The sequence below is a fragment of the Haliotis cracherodii genome, unplaced genomic scaffold, assembly GCF_022045235.1.
Source record: "Haliotis cracherodii isolate W230 unplaced genomic scaffold, xgHalCrac1.p SCAF_1, whole genome shotgun sequence".
In the NCBI taxonomy this organism is placed as follows: Eukaryota; Metazoa; Mollusca; class Gastropoda; order Lepetellida; family Haliotidae; genus Haliotis; species Haliotis cracherodii.
The window spans coordinates 47,219,818-47,234,667 of record NW_027266264.1 but is presented as its reverse complement, the minus strand read 5'-3'; the positions used below and the strand labels follow the sequence as shown (position 1 = coordinate 47,234,667).

Genomic DNA, 14,850 nt, shown 5'->3' with positions numbered 1-14,850 from the left:
GGACTTCTAAAGTCAGTTAACTCTCTTGCCTCGGAAAGATGGTGTATGGTGCTGACAAATCTAGATATATATAACTGAGGTGATTGTTTCTGGAGTGCTTAAGGGACGCGACTCTGCAAAGCGAGTTGTGGCACCTAAACGACTGGGCCACCCGTGCCCCGCTGCTGCTGCTGAGACACATAATCAGTGAAGTGAGGTGAAAAGTGTTTTAAAATCACGTTCAAGATTATTGCACTAATATAGCAAGTGCATACATTTGTGTGTGTGTGTGTGTGTGTGTGTGTGTGTGCATGCGTGTGTGCATGTGTGACTGCTTGTACCACAGTGTGACATGGAACTTGTTTTATCCCCTTAATGCTGTGGGCCAAGCTGGGTAACAACGAAGTACCATCTTAAAGAATGTAATTTGAATTGGTGTTACAGGGCCAGGGATTGAACTACCTATATTCCCCGCCCCAGTCAGACGCTCTATCCACAAGGCCATGCAGGGGGTCAGATGTGTAATATGACAAAGAGTAATGGAGTTTCTTCCTGGTGTATCTGTTTGTTAAACTGTTTTGATCTATATACATCATGCCTTCAAAGTCGAATGAGTCAAGGGCAATCAGTTTCGTTCTGCTGCTAATGTAACTGTTATGTTAGGCATAACAGAGCTGGTAGAACTGTATGAACTTTCTCCAACTGTCCCAAACCCATCCACACACACCTCAAATAGCACAAAGTCTCCAGAAACAAAACCAAACCTTCAATAAATGATCCCCTGAAATGTTTTTAAAAAATTGACTTTCAATGTATTCTTGGTCATTTAATTGACTTTTAATTGTATACTTACCTACTGTCTGTGATAATCAAATGTCCTCACTCAACAAGCGCTTCGAATTCTCATCATTCGAGGCTCAGTGACGAGGTTCAGTGACGAGGCTCAGTGAGCGACACAATGCTATCCCGGTGTCAGCGATCAGCTGTTTATAAATGTCGCTGTGCGGTGACTGCGTGTGATTCCTTGTTCGGACTCAACTTTGTGCACGGTTTCAACAAGCTGTAGATCGTTTCTGACATCTCTGCGTGAGCTTTTTGAAAACTGCATTGCGGAAAAACCCACTCTACTTTTAGACACATATCCGCCTTTGGTGTTCCAGTTAATTCATTGGTCAACGGGAAAGAGACCGAACTGTCAACATTAACAAGGATTTTATGTCTGCTTCAGTAATTACTCCGTCAAGCAGGTCAACGCGCCACATACGCAGAGACCATACCGTATCTCACACAGCGTACGAGCAGAGGCCATTATATATTTATTTCTTTGCGGAGGGAGGTGTCCTGTCGGAGTAAAAGGTTTGATTTCAATGAGATTGTCTATTTGTATTAATGGCCTCTAGTGACTGGAAGGGAGCTAACTCGTCATGGCATAAGTGAGGCTTGCTACCCTCAATTAGCACTCTGGTTGACGCTCTAGCAATGACTCGTTTGGTCCGAAAAATCCTAGAGCTTCGAATGTATATCTGTCAGTGCAACAGGTGCTGTATCAATACACTCTATCACCATTGAAATGTGTAAATCGAGTACAAGTTTTATGTATTTTACACATAGACTTATTGTTAAACGACAACAAACTTTTATGACGTCACTTTGGGGGATTTCCCGCAGCCGCAGCAGCATGAGAAACGCACCCGTTTTCGGATGTATGCAATCGCATAATGAGTTTTACATTGTCTCCATTTTTTTGCCGCATTCCACGTAAGCAAGCGTCGAATCGGTACCTGTGTAATCCTAACTTTACACATGCACACAATTTGGTATGGTCTGTGGACGCACGGCTGACTCGTCCATACAATTATGCATGGCTCGTTTGAGCAATAACCATATTCATTCTCATTTATAGACACGTTTACATTGTTTTCTTCTTCAATAGAAAAATAATTTGATGAACACAACATTCTTTGGCGGCCTGTGTTGTGTATTAATTTACATTAGCGAGTCTCGTATTTAAACATCTTAGACATTTTGAACATTTTGCTTTGCTTTGTATTCCACTATAGCATAGTAGAACGCACAACAGGCCAGATAACATGCACACATGGCATAGTCCTGTAGATTTGGTTCGGTTAGTCGCTTTCATTAATTCTTCTTTTCTTTTTTGGTATTCTTTTGCTCATTTTAAAATCATCTATTATTTGTTCCGACCTTTACATTTTGAGGAAGGAAGTTAGCTGGCCAGGCACGACTCCTTGCTATGTCTCCTCTGAAACTATAACGAATCTTCTTCAAGCCATGCAAGAAGGAATGTTCATCTTTGTGTGGATGTAAAGACTCACACTGGACATACCCGTGGATGTATGTGTGCATGTAATACATAGCCATGCCACTTTGAAGGCAATCACATTTTAAATCAAATTTCTTGTCTGTCCGTTGCCATGTTTTTTTTGTGTAGATTCATGCAATCCAATTACATGTTCTTAAGAACTCTGGATCTTGAGAGCCAAATGATAAAACAGTCAAGGTGGGGTCTCCGTTTATCTCGTCAAAGGTAGGTGCATTGTATTTTCTTGAAAACCCGTAACTTTCAGTTGTCGTATGTCGCCATAGATGTTCTTTTAATATGTTGCATGTAAGATTGTCCGTCTAATGTATCCTTCTGAATATAGGCTAGTTAAGCACTCGCATTGAAACACGAACATCAGTTTAATATCACTGAACTATAGACGTTATCTAACTCTTAAGTGCTTAACTAAACGCATGTGTTGACGTTCATATATACATAAACACCCATGCAATGTTAGATAGGAACGTAGAGATTTACTAAGTGGGAAGTTCAAAGGCTATATCTCGATTAAACAACATTCAATCGCCAAGTTTTGAGACACACCCGATCCTCACACCCTCAACCTTACTGCTCAAAACAATTTCAAGAAAGAAAACATAGATTTCATAGTACCATTGCAAAAAAATGTATGCAAACAACACAGCAGTAGTTGTGAAGAAACACCAACACAACAAGCTGTTTGAGCTGGCACGATATTGTTTCCATGGTTTGAAGTGTCACTTGTCTGTATTCACAATTACTATGCGCCTGATATATTAACTTCAGTCTGCTGTTTATGCAGACAGTTTGATGCCAAATATGCCTTCTGTTGTGCAAAGGTTTGGCTTGGTTTTGGTTTGTTGTTTTACGCCGCACTCAGCTATATTTCAGCTTTATGACGGCGGTCTGTAAATAATCGAGTCTGGACCAGACAATCCAGTGATTTACATCATGAACATCGACCAACGCATTGGAATCAATGACATGCATAAGCCACGTCAGCGAGCCTGACCACCCGATCCCGTTAGTCGCCTCTTACGACAAGCATATTATAACCGCCTTTAACGGCAAGAATGGGTTGCAGAAGACCTTTTCTACCCCGGATCTTCACGGGTCTGTTGTGCAAAGGGCATGGTGGGCATGTACAATGAGGAATATCATCTCCGTACCATGAACACAGTCAAAGAATGTTACAAGTTAGCCTCCATGAAACATGTATTTCGATCGATCTTAAATCTGTGTAAATTGCCATAACTAGTTGATTAGTTTTATTTTCACCCATACCTATATTTCACAGTCATGGTGCAGGACTAGGCGTGTGGCTATATGCTTGGTTCGTCCTCTGGATACAAACAGGACGTTTCTATTTGATAGAAATATTGCCAAACGTCGAAACCTTGTTTGATGAAAAGATGACTTGTATTTTAAACATTCAAAAGAAGAAATGAATCACTACATCACTATACAAATGGTTTTGTACAAAATTACCAAGATAAAAGAAAGTCGATGTGTTTCACATCAAGTTTACAAAATGTTGTGCAATTCCAGCTTATGAATGACACGCGAAATGACGAACCGGTGTAAGGATGTCTTGATATAGGTTTAACTATCCTCTACATGCTATTGTGTACGTCGTTGTGTGTAGAGATACTGTATCAGAGTACCCTTGTACATCATTGTGTGTAGAGATGCTGTAACAGAGTACCCTTGTACATCATGGTGTGTAGAGATGATGTAACAGAGTGCTCTTGTACAACAGTGTATGTAGAGATACTGCATCAGAGTCCTTTGTACATCATTGTGTGTAGAGATGATGTAACAGAGTACCCTTGTACGTCATTGTGTGTAGATATACTGTATCAGAGTGCTCTTGTACGTCATTGTGTGTAGAGAAACTGTAACAGAGTGCTCTTGTACGTCATTGTGTGTAGAGATACTGTATCAGAGTGCCCTTGTACGTCATTGTGTGTAGAGATACTGTATCAGAGTGCCCTTGTACGTCATTGTGTGTAGAGAAACTGTATCAGAGTGCCCTTGTACGTCATTGTGTGTAGAGAAACTGTATCAGAGTGCCCTTGTACGTCATTGTGTGTAGAGAAACTGTATCAGAGTGCCCTTGTACGTCATTGTGTGTAGAGAAACTGTATCAGAGTGCCCTTGTACGTCATTGTGTGTAGAGATAACTGAGACAATATACTGTCACGTAGCACCATTTAAAGCCGTCTCAGTAGGACGGTCGAGTCTTCCAATAGCTGTTCAGGGATATTGTTGGCATCTGGACCTGATTTACTCATTGATTATGAGTGAGTAGCCATGTACGTCATTATGTGTGGAGACAACGGTCACAATATACTGTCACGGAGCACCATTAAAAGGGATCTCAGTAGGACCGTCGATAGTCATATAGACCCTGAAACAAATATCATCAATACAGTTCTTGCAAGTCTATAATATTTGGCAAGTCTAGATTACTGCAGTATCAGGCTTTCAACATGAACAAATCTCTGGGCTCCTTTTTATTATTGTTTATAGCCCTTATTTAACAACTTGTTTCTGTAAAATATGTTCCTTTTAGAGACTAGATGTTAGTCTAGACAGCTGAGTCTTCCAATAGCTGTTTAGGGATATTGTTGGCGCGTGGACCTGAGTTTACTCATTAATTATGAGCGACAGACCCACGTTCAGATCTTTCCATGTCTGCAAGACGTGCTTTAATACTAAGTCTTGGTGATATATTGCTCCGTTAATAATTCATCGTGTCCGGGCTAATTTACGTTTGTTTCACTTGGCGTTTCGGAAACTGTGCAGCTCGTTGTTCATGATGCAGAATGTTGTGACTTGCGGATGCATGAAAGCAATACATGAATCGGTGATGATTACATCCCTCAAGTAAGTGCAGCTTCTCTTACGGCATTGAGTGTATATAATAAGTATATCTATCACACTGGTGTACAAGCGGGTATTTGTTGCCAAGTATCCAGACCTTTATATTTCATGCATCTTTGTGTTCTTCGGTTTGCTTTATGCCGAACATGGCATAGCATAAGCGTAGCGTCGATCCATCTGCAAGAGCCCAATACATAAACAAAAGGAATTTAGGATGTCTATGATTTGAGTTTCAAAAATGTCTATTTTCCATTCTGATGCCTATACACGCACATGCACAAACACAGAACACGTGCACAAATGAAAGATCGCAGGCAACGGGTGGTCAGCTCGCTGACTGGGTTGATGCATGTCATCGCATCCCAATTGCGTAGATGGATGCTCATAATGTCAATCACTGGATTGTCTCGTCCAGACTCGATTTTTTACAAACCGACGTCATTTAGCTGGATTATTATGCGGCGTTAAACAACAAACAAACAAATGAAAACGGGCAATATTTTATGCAGAACACAAAGCATGTTTCGGCATTATTATTGTTGAGACGACGTGCAGCTTATCTGATCTCACCTCCAGTGAAAATAGCAAAGGAAAACTAGGTACTAGGCATGTATGTAAAAAGTAATGATACAGGCAGAATGTTTATAAAGTTAATTCATACCCACAACAATAACTTATGCATTGGTAGATTTGTATGAGATGGCTGTTAAAACCTTTCACTCTTTTGACGTAAGTAGATTGTTAATATTTGGGTAAGACGTGCACACGGTGGCAGTTTAATTCTACCCTGCTCGTACAATCAAATGTATCAAATGTAGACAATTACATGGTGATAAGGTTATCTGACATTAAAATCAAGCGAACATAAATCGGTATCGGGTCTAAAATATGATTCCTATATCTTAGATTAAACTTTTATAGCCAACTCTATAGACGTACTGTATCCACCCATTGGAATGGCGGACAGAATTGGAGGTCGATGCAGCTGGACGAATGATGGGATCCTCTTGACGTCTGTTGATACTTATGGACACTGTGCCCCTCCCTCCCACACACACACACACACACACACACACACACACACACTCCTAGTGGGGGAATAGTACTGCTTCTGTCAATGTAATATATACATACGTAAATAGTACTGCTTCTGTCAATATAATATATACACACGTGAATAGTACTGCTTCTATCAATATCATATATACATTCGTGAATAGTGCTGCTTCTGTCAATGTAATATATACACTCTTGAATAGTACTGCTTCTGTCAATGTAATATATACATTTGTGAATAGTACTGCTTCTGTCAATATGATATATACATTCGTCAACAGTACTGCTTCTGTCAATATACGTCACGCCAGAGACCCGGGTTCGATTCCCGACATGGGTACATTGTGTGAAGCCCATTTCTGGTGTCCGCCGCCGTGATATTGCTGGAATATTGCTAAAAGCGGCGTAAAACCATACTCACTCACTCATTCTGTCAATATAATATATACATTCGCGAATAGTGCTGCTTCTGTCAATATAATACATACACACGTAAATAGTACTGCTTCTGTCAATATAATATATACATTCGTGAATAGTGCTGTTTCTGTCAATATAATATATACATACGTGAATAGTACTGCTTCTGTCAATATAATATACACACACGTGAATAGTACTGCTTCTGTCAATACAATATATACACACGTGAATAGTACTGCTTCTGTCAATTTAATATATACATACGCGAATAGTACTGTTTCTGTCTGTGTACTATATACATACGTGATTAGTGCTGTTTCTGTCAGCACATACGTGAATAGTACTGTTTCTGTCAGTACATACGTGAATAGTACTGTTTCTGTCAGTACATACGTGAATAGTACTGTTTCTGTCAGTACATACGTGAATAGTACTGTTCTGTCTGTACATACGTGAATAGTACTGTTTCTGTCAGTACATACGTGAATAGTACAGTTTCTGTCAGTACATACGTGAATAGTACTGTTTCTGTCAGTCCATACGTGAATAGTACTGTTTCTGTCTGTACATACGTGAATAGTACTGTTTCTGTCAGTACATGCGTGAATAGTACTGTTTCTGTCATTACATACGTGAATAGTACTGTTTCTGTCTGTATATACGTGAATAGTACTGTTTCTGTAAGTACATACGTGAATAGTACTGTTTCTGTCTGTACATACGTGAATAGTACTGTTTCTGTCTGTACATACGTGAATAGTACTGTTTCTGTCAGTACATACGTGGATAGTAATGATTGGTTTTATACCAGTATTGTCAAATGAAGTACAGTTCATGGCGTTTGAGCAAAGTTGTATTTTGCCAACTGATAATTGATCCCCTGTAATGATTAAGAAATGAAGGCCTCCGGCTATAGTCGATCTGCATATAAATACCTTGTTACAGAGAACCCAGTCATGTTGTCTGAAAGAAACTGCCAGTCTGACAGACACTGTTTGTATGTCATTGATCCGTCCATTTACTTTGTAGACTTGCTTCAGTGGCTGCAGTGGAACATCACAAACTGCAAACCCAAAAGCTATAAGTATGACACGCGTCCATGTTAACTGATATTTCTCTTCGTTTGCATTAGTGAGGTGAAATTGGGTTTAACGTCGCGTCCAAGATTATTGCGACGTGCATGCACGTGTATGTGTGTGTGTGGCTGCTTGTACTAGTTCGGACTGATGCCGATTTATAGTGCTAGCTCACTGAGATATCATGCCGCAGTTTAACATGAATACCCCACTCAGACACAGTATACTGACTCCGAGCCGACCAGTCCTTGTTTTAGCCCCTTAATGCCGAGCGCCAGACAGGGTAACAACAAGTACAATCTTTTAACGTCTTTTTGTATGACGCGGCCCGGGATCGAACCAAGGACCTTCCGCTCTCCGGGCGGACGCTCTACCACAAGACCACGGAGGCGGTCTCGTTTGCATTAAGAAGAGAACCAAAATATTTAGGTGGTAACTCAAATTACTTAAACTTATATAAACTTCAACCTCAAATGTACAATGAGAACATTAGGAACTTTCTACTGACGACAATGTATATCATTCTGTTGACAAATAGGCACTATCAGTGGTGTTTGCATGGCATATACATGTGATATGAGTATATATATGAGTAAATACTTTGTGGTGATTAACAATTATATCTTTGAGAGGATTTAACAACAAACTGTGTGAGGTCATTTCGAATGCCTGGGCATGGATTTTTACAAACACTGTAATTATTGCTTGTAGCTTGATACATGCTTAAACAATGTGAGGTAATAATTTTCGAATTCTCCACTAGCTTGTCACATGTTTGCCTTGCCTGAGTTTATATCATGAATGTTGTCCGCGTGTCCCCACTTGAGTACTGCACGTTTTATTTACCAGTGTTATGTCCCTTTCGTTACATTCAGATTATGCAGAAGGTTTCACCCAAAGGGAATTCCGCAACAAGTTGTGGCTATCGACGTCTCGACCTTTTTCACGGGCGTGTCCGCGGGTATTTGAATCCAATGTTTAACATAGTGCACCAAGCTCGGCAAGTCGACTGTTGGGTGAGCGACAATCATAACGCCGCAATGCTACTAACTTTGTCAATATTGAACTGTTTGTTCTCCCAACACCACGGCACACCATCAGCCGATGATACCGTGTATCAATCGTACGAAAACATTTCCATCTGGATCTTGACCCTATGCACTGGTAGTTCTGAATGTTGGTGACATGTATGAAGCGTGTAAGAGTGTGAAATGTCCTTATCACGCAACATCCGATGCTCAGTTGATCTACGAAAGGGCCTGACCACTTGATGCCAGCATCAGTTCAAGACTGTAAATACCGAGAATAGATTCGAGTGTGGAGCCTGGGTCTAGTTGAAATGGCGAGTGGCTGGTCTGCTTTTCGTCATTGCTTGCAGTCTCATCAGAGACGGGTTGAAGTGTGGATGAGTACCGTGTTCAATCTCCTGGATGAAGTGACTGCAGCACTCTTCCCTTCTGAAGGTAAAGTTTCTAATCTTTCGACATTTCGCTATATGATCATTGTATGGTATTTAAAGGGACACATCAATTTTCCTACATGCAAATGGAAGATTAAAAAAAATATAGATCTCTAATATTGTTCGTGGAGGTGTGGTAACCTCATGTTTAAAGCGTTGGCTCGTCACTTCGAAGTCCCGGTGCGATGCATCTCAAAGTTATTACAATGGTATCGCTGGAATAATGCTAAATGCAATATAAAACAGTATTTACTCACTCATTCTAGTACTTGTACCGATGTAAACATTTCCCCCCTATCACCAGCGTAATAGGCATTATGGTATGTATTCAAGATCTAGATGATTAATGGTCAGAAAGAATATAACCTATCTGAAATCATCTTATCTGAAAACAATAAGTGAATATATGATACTTTGTTATGGAAAACAACTTATTTTAGTCTTTGCAACTGATCAAGGGGAAAGAAGTAGCTCTGAAACGTCGTGACAAAGAGTAAAGGAAATTGTTAATATTCATAACAAGTGCCATGTATTCACGTTTTTCTACTTCTAAATGTCTATCAAGATTTTAAAACAATAAGTGTTTATAAACCAGCTGATGAGTTGAAAGTAATGTGAGAAGAGGCAATACCATTATTTTTATTTACCGTTTTAATGTTGGCAGATCAAGTGAAACTCTGTTGTACATGACTAGAGGAATGCACACGCGTCTGATATTACATATCAACAGAGATCGTTTCAACGTTAACACATTTTGATTTTTATGATGTATTCAAACCCTGTCTATCAAGAACTTTGGTGCAGCTGATCCTGGCACATCTGTTTTAATGCGGATACACGTGACTGTTCTTTTTGAAGAACTGCCTCACATTAAACAACACTAAACATGCTCCTTCAGAATTAATATCTTAAAACCTCCCACTACATCCTTCTACAATTGCCTTTTGAATCTTTTGGCACCTTGGTGATTTCCCAGGTTCATTTTAAGTATATATACCCTACAATTGAAACGTTTTAATTTGTTGAGTTTAACGTGTATTGACATGGCTAAACAGACCAGCTACCTGCTTACATTGCGGTACATCAAACGATCTGATCCCCAGATAGAGGAAACAGGTTGTCTAGGACGGGATACGGAGATTGACGGAATAAGACCAAAATAACTGTGGGCGAGTCCTTCAAGGCGGGTCACTGCTGGCCAAGACCTGAACAATCACTGGTAACATCGAGAGTAAATAATATCCCAAATACAAAGAGTACTGTAAATAAAGTATTGATGATGCGACTAATTGAGGGCTTACTTCTGCGCATTTTCCGCTTTGGGTGCTCCGTTCCAGGGAAAACTCAACATTGTGTAGTGACGTTTATTCGTCCAAATAGGAAGCAAATGATGGCAACCCTTATGTGACAATACCCTGCTGAGTTATATGCAAGTAAACGTCGCATCAAGTCTTTGGTCAACAGGTCTTGGTCCGTGGATGGACATAGTGGTATATTTCATGTCTGAGCAGTGGTGTATTTGTGTCTGGGCAGACGATATTATAATTTACAAACTAGATAGTCCAGACACTTTCAATGGATAAGGTCAGTCTTGAAAAAGTACATCGCGTTTCCTCACTGAATTCCATACCGACCTAGCCGATAATCCATAGGTCAAGATGATAGGTATAACAATTCTGTGCTTTTGGCGTTCATTGCAATGAAAAACATAGAATGACCCTTTAAGAATTGGTAATGGTAGTTATTTTTAACGTTACTGTAACATTTCTCGGTAATTACATCAATAACGACATACACAACTTTACATATATGGTCCTGTGTGTTACCTGTTGCCATGGTTATTGGCGTAAGTGTTGTTGCCCTTACTCATGAAGTGAATATGAACCCGAGATAAGAACCTGCTGACACGTCACTTCCTCCTACTTACATTATGAAAACATGTCAATACAATGTCCACTCTTCTTGTCGTCGTGTAAGGTAATAGGATGCATTGTACTGAATAGCTACTGTTCTGTTATTATGCTGTAACTACCATGAAAACACTCATTACAAAGGACGAAAATGACCATCTCATGTTATTTTATAGTATAGAATAGTGCAGTCGGTCACACGCAGGCCCACTTCAACACTTCTGCTGATGTAGGATTTTGTACATTATATGTTGGGTGTTTATAAACGACTCGGGTGTGTATTTGATCCAATTATATGACGCATATAAGCTACATTGCCTGCATTGTGACGATACTGCTTTTCTACAACACATCTTTGTTTCCTCGAGTAACACCATTGAACACCAAGGTACAATTTGGTACCACCCCTGCAAACTGCCTTGTTAGGTTTTTGTGTTCACAGTTTACACAAGTCCGTCCTAATACCTGTTATATCTTCTTTCTGAATCATTTGTTCCGTTACTATTTGTTTCTTGCACAGTGCTTGTTATATACTGTACCGTTATTGTCTTACTAGACAGACCGCTCCCGTGGGCTGGTGGTAGAGCGTCCGCCGGGAGAGCGGAAGGTCCGGGGTTTGATCCCCGGCCGCGTCATACCAAAAGACGTTAAAAGATGGGATTTGTTGTTACCCTGTCTGGAGCTCGGCATTAAGGGGCTAAAACAAGGACTGGTCTGCTCGGAGTCAGTATGCTTTGTCTGAGTGTGGTATTCACGTTAAACTGCGGCATGGTATCTCAGTAAGCTAGCACTATAGATCGGCATCAGTCCGCACTAGTACAAGCAGCCACACACACACACGTGCATGCACGTCGCTATATAAGTGTTATAATCTTGAACGTAACGTTAAACCCAATTTCACCTCACCTACTACACATGCACAGTGCATTTAGTATTTGATACAGGGGACGTCAGACGTTGTTCACAAATAACACATGGGTACTGTTTTACTTTATGGTGGTGATTACCGTGTTGCATCTTATATAAATAGGGAGAGTTCTGTCAGACCCACGTCTTGACATATCCTTGACATATGGTGTGTCAGGGGCCATTGACCAATCTTTGTCTACTTGAAGTACAGAGTCTGTCCTTCAGTTTATTCAGGGACCATACATAGCAATACACAACACCTAGTGGGTTCCTTAGTAAGTTTATTTTAGCAAAGTAGGCATTGAAAACAAGCAAGAACAATCGCTTTCCTGTTGGATGGGGAACCAGTACCCAACAGCGTGTAATTACGATCAAAATTCCTTCAAATATTAACTTGGAAAGATATGTCTAGTGATTATTGCAGCCCAACAGTGATCTGCTCCTATTCTTTCTTGACAACGAACTTTCACCAATTTCACATCAGGATAAAAGTTCAATCGATTCAACTCTGACACCAAGCGCCAGTATTGCAGAAATCTTAATCCAGTCAACATGGACAAATTCCAAAGTGAATTGTAAAAGGTAGCAGTATAGCTAAACCGCTGTAGGATGATTCACATTCAGTGCCCGGACTCCTCCCTTTCGCCACATACTAGCAGAGACTGTATCGTCACTGCGGTTCAACTGTCCCAGGTAGGAGGGCGCGTCCACACCCATACATAACATGCCGTGGCTATAATACACAATTCTCGAAGTCGGCATTTCGAGATATCTGTCGCATATGACATCTTGCAAATGCTAGTTTCACATGAGGATGCGAGGGCTCTGTATTGCTGCAGGGAGGTGAGGGAGGGCATATATGTCATATATTGCTATCATGTCAGAACACGGACATCAAAGTGGTTGGGCAGTGGGTTGTGATGTCATCATTTGGAAATGTGTTGTCCTTATAAAAAAAACGTTCTTAAGGCAAACTGAGGTACCTTTCGGTCCTTACTGAATCAACACCATTGAGCAAACAAAAGGTGTGCTTTATACTAGGTGTACCGCTTTAAAAACCAAAACCCAAGGCTTTGATAATATCTTTACTTGTGCATTGTTGCTGTCACCTGTTTCAAAAGGGTAAAATCACAAGATTAAATATGCTTATTTACAACAACGTAATCTCATCAATGTGACGATGAATGCATAACAAGTGTTGCCAGATGTAACCCTTCGATTTCAGTCTAGACGAGAAATACAGAAACAACCGCTCCCTGTTTGTACCTGATAACAGATATAAGTCACTATTAATTTAACTACACTTTCAAACACTAACACAAGTTACAAAACAGACTGGATATTCAAGGTTATCACGGGACTTAACTGTTAACCCCAATACTGCAATAAATCAAGTGCGAATTAGAAATGCAGCAGAACGCGTACAATTATGCAACTTTATTACATTCACACCTTTTCATTTCAATACATGAAGTGTCATCTTCGGTAAGAACATCCATGCCAAGTTTGAGATTCCTTGGCCCAGCATGCGGATGGAGATGGTTACAATCTTGCCTTAAGTCTACATTTGGGACAAAAATGATCAACCTGACATTCAAATCTGCATACAAATGTGTCTTTATGTGTAAAGATGGTCAGCTTTAAACCAGACCCGTGAAGACCCGGGGTAGAATAGGTCTTCAGCAACCCATGCTTGCTGTAAAAGGCGACTATGCTTGTCGTAGAAGGCGACTAACAGGATCGGGTGGTCAGGCTCGCTGACATGGTTGATGCATCTCATCGATCCCAACTGCGTGGATCGATGTTCATGATGTCAATCACTGGATTGTCTGGTCCAGACACGATTATTTACAGACCGCCGTCATATTGCTAAGTGCGGCGTTAACAACAAACAAACAAAATCTGCTTTATACTGGCTTCATTGGTCCAACGGTTGCAATTAAGCCTTTGTTTACAGACAGTGATGGACGACAGGCACATAAAACCAGGACATAAGCTCACATGGGCCCGTGGTCCTACTGAGTGAATGATGTAACGTCTCTCCCTTCACAATAGACGCAGGAGCACTTAATGTCCACACATTTCCCTTACGAACGCATGGCAATTGTTTTCCGTATTGATATAGTAAAACATGTACACGTTTATTGTTAGACGATCAATTATGGCAGTTATCACACTCCTCTGCCATGCATATACCATTCACGCGTATACCATCACCGACGTAGTGTTATACATTATACATGCATTGTCCACACAAACCTTTCCCCGGTTATGTCACAATTCATATGAGCCTACGAGTTAGGGCATCTGTTGGACTAAGTTCCGATGTATGTACATAACCATGCAACCTTCACAATGTAGCATCGGCTGTTTTTTACTTCATCATCTCCGCCACGGCTGAATAATCGACCTAACTGTCCGTTGTAAACACGGTGCACACAGTTGCTACAACACAAGTGTCGATTTCTTTTTGTACAACGGGTTCCTATTGTTCATGTAGTATCCAGATTAGAGCTTTCCGGGTTGTGGGAGGGACTGAATGGATTGGGAGACTTAGCTGATTGCGTGTCATCGTACACCGACAGCGTTGGGCGTTGCTCTTAATATCAATCATTTGCTTGTCTGATCCAGACTCGATTACTTACAGGCCGCGGTCATATAGCAGGAATAAGGTGCGACATTAAACATCAAACAATAAAAACTAACACAGATCCATATTACTGCGATCGTGCCTGAGGTAAAGTACATGACGTTATTATGAGATTCTACTCTTTGACGTCGTGCGGAACGCAAGTCTGACTAGTATGCGAGCCTACAAAGCAAGCAAAA

At 40.6% G+C, this 14,850-nt stretch overlaps 1 protein-coding gene across 3 annotated transcripts in view; it reads right to left on the bottom strand.

Annotated features, from left to right (window-relative positions):
* The window catches only part of LOC139478472 (uncharacterized), a 71,494-nt gene extending 70,426 nt beyond the window's left edge, over nt 1–1,068 (bottom strand). For all 3 annotated transcript variants that reach the window (XM_071260946.1, XM_071260957.1, XM_071260964.1), the window contains exon 1: nt 833–1,068. The gene's annotated coding sequence lies outside the window, so the exon portion shown is untranslated. The remainder of the gene's footprint in view (nt 1–832) is intronic.
* Nucleotides 1,069–14,850: the final 13,782 nt, after the last annotated feature.